Consider the following 9,591-nt stretch of genomic DNA (forward strand, 5'->3'; position numbering starts at 1 on the left):
GACCGACATACATGCATATATATTAAGTATTTTAAAGATTCCCGGGTATAAATTCTTGTTTATAACATCATAGTTTGGAATCTTTTAACTATACATTTGTATATAAATACTTTTGAAATCCCAAATTTCTACAAGGAAAAGCTTCAAATTAAATCTGAGTTCTTTTTATCAACCTCCAAAAACGAGTCTTTTATTTTTACAAAGCAAGGAAAACAAGCACTTTAAATTTTGCACATGGAGATTAAACACTTTTAATCTCGAGACACGTATACTAGTTTCCGGAACGGAATAATTAAATGAACGAGGCACCCATCTTGCACGACCGAAAGTAAAAAAAAAAACGGCGAATAGGTTTCAAAAATGTTACCCTTAATAGAACATCACGTTTTATTTCATCAGTCACTTTGAAATCTTCAGAAAAAATGTCAGGGTAAGGAGGCATAGTAAACGCACTTATTGTATTCTGAAACCCCGAGGACATAGCTATTTTAATTATTTGCATCAGCAGCACAATCACGATGCTGGTCCCGAAAATGTAAAGAGAAAACTAGGTACCGGAACGGAATATATTTACAAAGTGACTATTAACATATTTTATAACACATTATAATTAATTCTATTACTTAAGTTTTATTCTAACTAGATTTACCATATTTTTATTTTTGTCAAATTTTCGATGTGTACGCAACTGCGTTTTTGCGTACGGGTTGCTACGCGCCTGGTTTGTACATTTCCCGCTAGATTCGCATTTTTTTTTTATCAAGGACAGCAAATTTTTTTCCAAAATATTGGACAATGATGTCAGAAAAAATGTAGCAACGTTACATTTTCCCCGGTGCAGTACTTTGTGATAGTATTCAATACAATACCATACAGAAAAAAACAACATGCAACAAATTACCTCAGGGAAACCTTTTCTTTGGAAGGAAGAAAAATTCCCTTGAGGAAAAAACAACTTTTCCTCTGAGGAAATTTGTAAAAAAAGAGGCAAATTTTTTTCAACAGTGGTGCTAGAGCACAATTGTTTTAAGGACAAATATCAGGGAACCAATACCAACCAAGTAGTTAACTTCATTTTGATCTACTTTCAACAATTAAGATGACAACTTTTGCACTCAGTTGAATTGCAAACTTGTCCTGGAGACCGTTCTATCAACAATATACCATAAATTCGAATGTTCCTTTATAACACATCACGATATAAATAAAGCCAACCATCGAAAAGATCCATCACTAACGGTGGTCAAACGCGAATTGTATGGGGCGAAACTTATTGTTTGATATCTGAATTCTGCAATTTTGTTTTGTAGAACAGAACGGTACCAATCAGACCAAGACAATTACTATTTATTTATACCATAGTACACTTTAACCAATGATGAATCCAATATGATTTTCTAAACGACCATTCATGGCCTCGATTACATTCACCTTGTTCGTCAGCACATCGGACCGTCCCATTCGTTCGTCCAACAAGCATGTTATCACTGTTTTCGCAGATAGACGTACCATTGAACAGAATGGCGTCGTATTTAGCAACAACGTGACAGTGATGAGTTGAATCGTAAAAAAACAGTTCTAATTTTTCAACTCCTGATTCCTGATTGCAGATATTTTCATTTCTCAAATTATGAAATATTTCGTCACTCATTCTTCCAGTAACACCAAACAGAATGAATTCATGTTTGACCAGCAGCTAGACTGTGATGAGTTGTAACTTTTTTGCATTTCCGGATCTGTCTGACACTTTTTCCTGTTTTCATGATCTGTCATGCACTACTTCCTGTTTCCCATACTCAGACTTCCGATACAGAATAGGCTTAGCACGATAACTCGAAATTTGAAATTTAACACCGAGACGATGTATTTTTGTCACTCAAAATTGAACATTGAATAACTGTTAAAAACAATTTCACGTAAGCAACCTAGGGGATGGTTGTGCCTTCCAATACATGTTTTACCCCGCCAAATTCATTACGTGCCTTTGCCAATTCAGATGCTTGTACTAAGTGACTGCTTTTGGTTGCTGTTTGTTATATCTGATTTTTTTTGGGTTTTGTACCTCAATCAACATCAATGTCATTTGCAATCTGTTTGATAGTTGTCATATTGGAAATCCCAATTTTATATATTTACCATGAAAACCTTCACATTATGAATTTGATATCCGAGGTTTTACAAGTAAAGACGTTTTGCAAAACATCAGTGTTTTGAAACGGGTCGAGACTTGCGTTGTTTCGTGTCCACTAAGATTTCGATTGTGGTTTAACAAAAAAGACAAATACCATAATGAACTTGGTGCATGTATTATGGTATATTTATGTCTTTGTCTTATAGAATTAGATATGCTTGATTAGAAAATGCCTGTTCCTTTTATGTGTTTGAGCTTGTCAGAGTTCGTTTTTTTTGTAATATTACTTTTTTCATGGCATATCTTCGATGAGTTCGATTAAATTACTTAATTATTCGCACTTTTCTTAACTCGAGTAACACTTTGCGTAATGTTTTAGCTCATTAGATAGTGTTTTGCTTTTATTCTTTCTATTTGCCTTCTTGTTTTGTATATCATAATTGTTGTCGTGTTGGATTTCCGTTTTTCAATCCCTTGGCCTTCAGCTTACCAGTTGAAGATTAATCCAGAGAATATCTACTGCGAGGGAGTTTTAAATCTTGAAAACATAAGGAGGTATTGTGCGATACATGGGTTATATTTTTCACAGTTTCCGCGGTTGTAATGTGATTTATTTGTCAAAATCAATAACCTTTTGAAATTTTTTTATGGTGACATGAAGATGCTTACTGATAAGATTATTCAAATGTCAAAACTATGATTTAAAAACGGGAAAAAAGTGTGAAATGTCATTCACTAGATCACATACGAACAAACAATTATCTCTTTAATTCAAATTCACTGACATAGAAAATTATTTATACAAAAACAAAAATGTGTCTTAACATCGGTTGACAAAATCGTCTGCCTGCTTTTACATTTGTCCACCCGTAAGATTACAAAGGACCATAATGATGATGTATTAATCCGAACAAAATACATTTTTTGACGTTGATGAATAACACTGAAAAAACCTTTAACAATTGAGAACCCCGTACCAATACCTCGTGAATAAATCTTGGGGTGGTCTTCCATACACTTTTTCAATACATTAAGCATAGGGTATTGGGTACGATTAAGAGATAATTTGTTTATAAATGTAATGTACCCCCTATGACACTTTAAAGACTCATCCTTGATAAGCAAATGATAAATATATTAAATACATATTTGATTTGGGTACTCGATCGTGACGAGTCTTAGTCACTTCCGTAAATGGAATGTCAGCCATTGGTTTGATTGACAGCTTCGCGTTTTTACCGTACATGATACAAGAAGTATATACATATCTGATCATTTTTCCATTCATACCTTGTATGTTATCGATACATTCCCACGCTTGCACTGTGGTCCTAGTCTAATTATTTAACCTCATTAATTTTCTGATAAATGATAAGATTAATTAAGAAATTAAGAAAACTTTCTATTTTGAAATTTAATTATTTCAACACTTTTTTAACAGTAAAACGCACTACATAAATAAAAATCTGAAAATACAACTTAAGTAAATTTAAGATAAAGCGTTCAATTATTTTGATTGCATAGAAAAATAACACTGATGGCCTCAAATTCGATGACTATTGAAAATGGACACCTTTTGAGGAAAGTGACACGATGAGTTGTTACAAATTTACACAATTTATAAAACACTCATAAGTCGTTAAAATGAAAACAGAAAGAAGAAAATGTAAGCAACAACTGTATAACGCAATTACTTATACAGAAGATTATCTTTTATGTGGTACCAAAAACCTGGACTAAAATTAATTTGGCTCCTTTAATTTTCCTAACATTTTGACAAAAAAAATTACTTTGACTGTTCACAAAATTTTGAAATTTTTGAAATACTGAGGCTTTTCTACCTCAGGCATAGATAACCTTAGCTGTATTTGGCACAACTTTTAGGAATTTTGGTCCTCAATGCTCTTCAACTTCGTACTTTATTTGGCCTTTTTAACTTTTTTGGATTCGAGCGTCACTGATGAGTCTTTTGTAGACGAAACGCGCGTCAAGCGTATATACAAAATTTAGCCCTGGTATCCTGGTATCTATGATGAGTTTATTTGACCCTGTTACAAAAACATAAAAAAAAACAAAAAAAAATACTTAATGGTAAACATTTTATTGGATATATAGCAGTTTGATAAACACATCATTTAGATGCTTTCCTTAACAATATAACGTGATTAGAACGTTCAGGTGATTTCCAGATAGCTATCTCCCTGTAGTGTTGTGTACCAACTTAAACGCTAATTGCATTTATTGTTATCATGTATAAACATAATATAATTAATAAGTAAGAAGATAAGGTATGCTTTCCTATAAGACAGCTCCCCTTCAGAGTTTAAAACGTACCCGTAGAAGAATTTGTATAATTGTGTGCTGCATTTATCTATGTTCTGTTCATTTCAGTTTATTGCAAGTCGATTTTTTGTTTTGAGAAACAAATGATATTATTTCTGAATTTATTCTATAATTTCTTTACGCTTCAGACATTCCTTGAACCAACAATAGTTGATGAAATTGTACCGAATGTTCTGTTCACAGGATCATAATATTTTTCAAACACTAAAATCATATTTATTTAGACAATGCATACTCAATTTATTTCAAATCCGTAAAACTACAAACGCCGATCATCCATTAGTTCTATACAGCTGGTTTATGATTTAAAACAAAAGTCATTCAGCTAATTCATTTAGGGAATATCAGTAACACTGATTTCTGTCATGATTATAAAGGCTTTAATAACATAAACTTAGTACTCAAACCTTCATTATGTTTAGTTATTTACTATTAATATACTCTTCATGTTTTTAAAATGTCAAACTTCTGAATTTCACAGAAACCAATCTAGTGTGAAATTATTTTCCAACCTAGACGAGTCGTTTATAAAGATATACTACTTCATTTACTATTGTATTAAGAAGTGTTGTTAAGTGTATTCAATCTATTTTCTCAAAGACCACCAGGATCTTTAACAATCCTTTCTTTCCTTTTTTATTTAATCTTTTCATTTCGTCTGTATTGTCTTCGAGGAATTCTTCAGAAGACTTGATATTTTCTCATGATCTGGAAACATGGGAATCCATTACTTCTATTTTACATGGAAATGGTCTTTTAATCTAAGAGATTCCCAGGAAAAACTCATCGTTTTTTGAAGCTTTACGTGCAAAACAGGTAGTATGCACAAATGAATTTCTATTACTAAGAGATATAAATTCAATCTATAAAGATGCCATTAAAGGTACTTTCTTGTGTTAATTAGATGCAATTTTGTATTCGTTCATTGACTCGTGCTAGTGGTTGATATGTCTAACATCACCTTTCTGTATCCCTGCTGCGTTTGATAGAAGTGACATCCACTTTGCGAGGTTAGCTGTTTTTATCGTTCATTATCAGTCATTATCCGGGTCTTTGATTGTTGATAGCACTTGGCAAGGAACGTCTTGGTAATGTTTGTTAATTCTCAACTGATGGATTAGCGTTGTTTAGCACTACGAAATTAATTATTATTGACACAATATAAAATTAATTAAGTCTTCAAATATATCTTATTAATCCTTTCTCGTGAGAAAGATACTTAGCGAAATTTTATAATGCCAAAAAAATAAGACGAATAGATTTCTTCTGGAAATTGTCCATTATGCATAATAAAGGGATAAGATCAAATGCCAAAACTCGTTAAGAAGACGCAAATAAGATAGAGAAAAATGAAAAAGATTGGAGACAAAAGCTGTAATTGCTTCTGTAGACTTTATATTGACACCAACATAGAGAATGAAAAAGATAAATTTCTTTTCATGGAAAGATTGATCACCAAATAATCAGATTTCACTTCTTTCTCAAAAATAAGTTATTGATAATAATATTCTTCATCTTCGAAATGTCTCAAGATCATATAGAATGTCATCAGTTATTTTTGAAACAATAAATTTAGCAGTGACAACATGCTGAATTGCCAATCTTCAATATGGTTATAATCAAAGTTTTGAAGATGGAAAGTCATTCTGTCAAAGGTTCCATATTAGAGATATCACTATCGTTTTCTATTTTTTTTTAGAAATTTATGTAGATATTAAAAGACGTCTTTTATAAAATTGATGTATTCATATGTGAACATGACGGAATTCGTGCAATAGCTTATTTCAAGACGAATTAGGGAACTAACATTTTATTGTACACCTACTTCTTTTGCTTATATATTCTATAGATTTGTTAATGAACAATAATTTCCCAAAAAGTTCATGTTTTGCCTGACATGTATATCTAAAAATTGAATCCAGGTGCTAATGTATGATGCTGTTTTCCACAACTGAGGGAATACTTTTTATATCTTGCTATACTCGGTGACATGTTCTAGAGCAATACAAAGATTTCATTTCTGAATTAATCATATGTTTCTTACATCATGTACATATAAACAGATTTGTTTAAAGTCTAAAAGAAATACATGGAAGGTATATACAATTCTACTATCAGCGTCCTTTATAAAGATACAAATGATAAAGTCTTCCTCTTTCACTGCTCACAATGAAAAGACAAACTTCGAGAATTCGTACAAGGAAACGCATCACAATGTACAAATGTATATCAGAACTATCATTAACCCCAAGACTCCTACAAATCATCGATAGAAAGAAATTGCGCTTACAGATCCAGTTAACAATCTCTGGACCGACAAATTAAGTGTATCTTTAAGTAAAGGGCACTATTTCTGTTTCCGTTGAGTGTTAAAATGGCAATTAAAAGAGCATCACCCGACTTAAGGATCAATTATCCCCACTGTCATGTATAATCAGTGTTGTGAGTTGTCAATCCGGAGTGTCTTTTAGCGACAGACAGTTTCCCAAATGGGCAATATAGGATTCATATAATCACGCATTCTGCAAACAGGATGAAACCGAATTTGTCGATTTCGTATAAGGAAATTGAAATTCTTCTTGGATGATTGACAACTTAGAGAAGGAAGATGTCAATTTCGGTTAATTATCTTATCATTGTGGATCCCGAGACTGTATTGTTTTGTTAGTAGTTTGTTAGTAATGAGAAGTCGTCTTAGCTTGTTTTTGCTACGTTCTATACTAATTTGTTATCGGAAAGAGCGAGTATGTCGCGATTGACAGATAGAATGGACAACAATTTACATCACGCAAAAACTTGCTGTACTTTAGCTTACGTATACTTCTTTGACTTTACTTTACCTTGAGAAAAAGAACAGATCGAACTTTAAAAAATACGCATTAGAATGTTTTTTTTTAATATAGTTGAATCAGGAAATAGTATGCCAACTTCAATGAAACAACAAACCAAGAACACAGAGAATAACCGAAATAAAAAAGGCCATCATGTTATGGTACTTTTAGGTTTTCTTAAATTTTTTGAAAGCATAGAAAATAAAAATAAATCCTGAGAAGGAGAAACACTGCATAAAGTCGATAAAGTTTTCTCATTGATAGAGATAATGAAATGTATAATACGTCACCATTTGTTTACGTTCGTCAAGCTTCCAATGCAAAACAGATCATACCAAATGAAAGACGATTTGAATTTTGTTTCAAATTCTGAATGCAAAGTTTGTTTTAAAAAAGTCGTTTACTAATTTCGCAGTGATCTGCAGGATTCTTGCTAAGAATAATTTGAATTTTATCTTGAATGCTTGTCTAATAAAAATTGCATTAGTATGAAGAAAACATATATTCCCTATCTATATCTGCTAGCCTATTCACTAACATTTTGTACTTTTTGTTATTCAACGGAAAACGTGAATCTGACAAAACACGACAAGAAAGTTTCCAATAAAGATGTGAATATTTTCTATACATTATATTCTCATCAAATTGAGAAAAATGTTCCATTCATTTGAAAACATTATTGACAAATTAAATTAAAACACTAATGACAATTCATGATGTCAATTTCTACCATCGTTTCAAAGGGAGGTAATGAACCATGAAAAAGTTTCTCAGTTATCAACAGATACCATTGAGATTCACGCGTGTATCCATTTTCCCTCTTGTTAATTTATCTATATGCTTTCATTTTGTTAAAAAAAACTTTACACTTCGAGCTGTTAATATTACATTTCTACTCGACAACTTTTTATATATTTTTGTCGATGAAATCGCACATCTAATCAGCCATGTTTTTCATTTCCGGATATCGATATCATCCTCTCGTGGATGTTTTAACTTTTAAAGCGTTTGTGTAATTCATCGTGAATATGCAGAAGGAATTCCATCATGGAAACGCATCAAATAGAAATTCTGTATGAAAGTTACTTTCGCTAACAGAATGAATAGACATATTGCCTATTTGTTTTTAAGAATGACGAACCTTACACATGAAACAGAGGTGTGGTCGTCACCAAGAGGAATGTGTGCTTTTCATATAAACAACAGTAATTATACAAATCTATATTAAAAGTAAAATCACAAAAATACTGAACTCAGAGGAAAATCAAATCGGAAAGTCCATAATAACATGGCAAAATCAAATGACAAAACACATCAAAAACGAATGGACAAGAACTGTCATATTCCTGACTTGGTACAGACATTTTCAAATGTAAAAAAAAGGTGGATTAAACCTGGTTTTATAACGCTAAACCTCTCACTTTGTTGACAGCCTCATCAAATTCCGTTATATTTACAATGATGCGTGAACTAAATAGACATAATAAATAAAATATAATTGATCACAGTAGTAACTACTAGTTGTTAACGTCTACGTTATTTAGTTTCTGGTGAAGAGTTGCCCAAATCATACCACATCTTTTTCTTTTTATGATAGTCATACAATAAAAAGTTTAATTATTTCAATGAACGCAGTGTATCATAGCTAATTGCAATTAAAATCATTAATAGTGGAATTCCCAGTTAAAACGTACATGCTAAGCGATTCGGCTTGCATTACACTCGAATATTATCTGGGTTAATTGTATACACAAATCACGCGTGGGACAACTTTGAATACAACATGCAATGCATTGCAACAACTCTTCGGAGGAAGGCCTTACGATATGTTAGTAACCTTTTGTAAGTGTCTCTCTTTTCAGTCATACAATTGGACCATCCGCTGTTAAATTTATAAATACTTACCACAGACAGTTGATACCTTATAGGTGTCCTAAAAAAACATTAACTGTTTGCCACTGGACACTTAGCATAATGATTAAACAGACACATAATAGTTTGAAGCATATCAATCTGATAAATTTTTATGACACTGATATAGGTAAACTGAGATATCTCATTCCAATATAGTCCGCGGGATCGGTTTGTCGTCGGCAAAATTTCAAATTTAAAAAGAACAATTTTTTTTTTCTAAAACAACATTAATTTTCAATCTATCGAATTAACTGATACAATATATAAATCAAGTACTTAATACTGAACACATAAGTATATTTGTCTTTGTAGTTAGTTGGAAGTGTAATGTGCCAATACCAACTTTTTAATATCCGGATGTGATGCTGAAAG

This window comes from Mytilus galloprovincialis, chromosome 13, assembly GCF_965363235.1.
Source record: "Mytilus galloprovincialis chromosome 13, xbMytGall1.hap1.1, whole genome shotgun sequence".
Taxonomy (NCBI): Eukaryota; Metazoa; Mollusca; class Bivalvia; order Mytilida; family Mytilidae; genus Mytilus; species Mytilus galloprovincialis.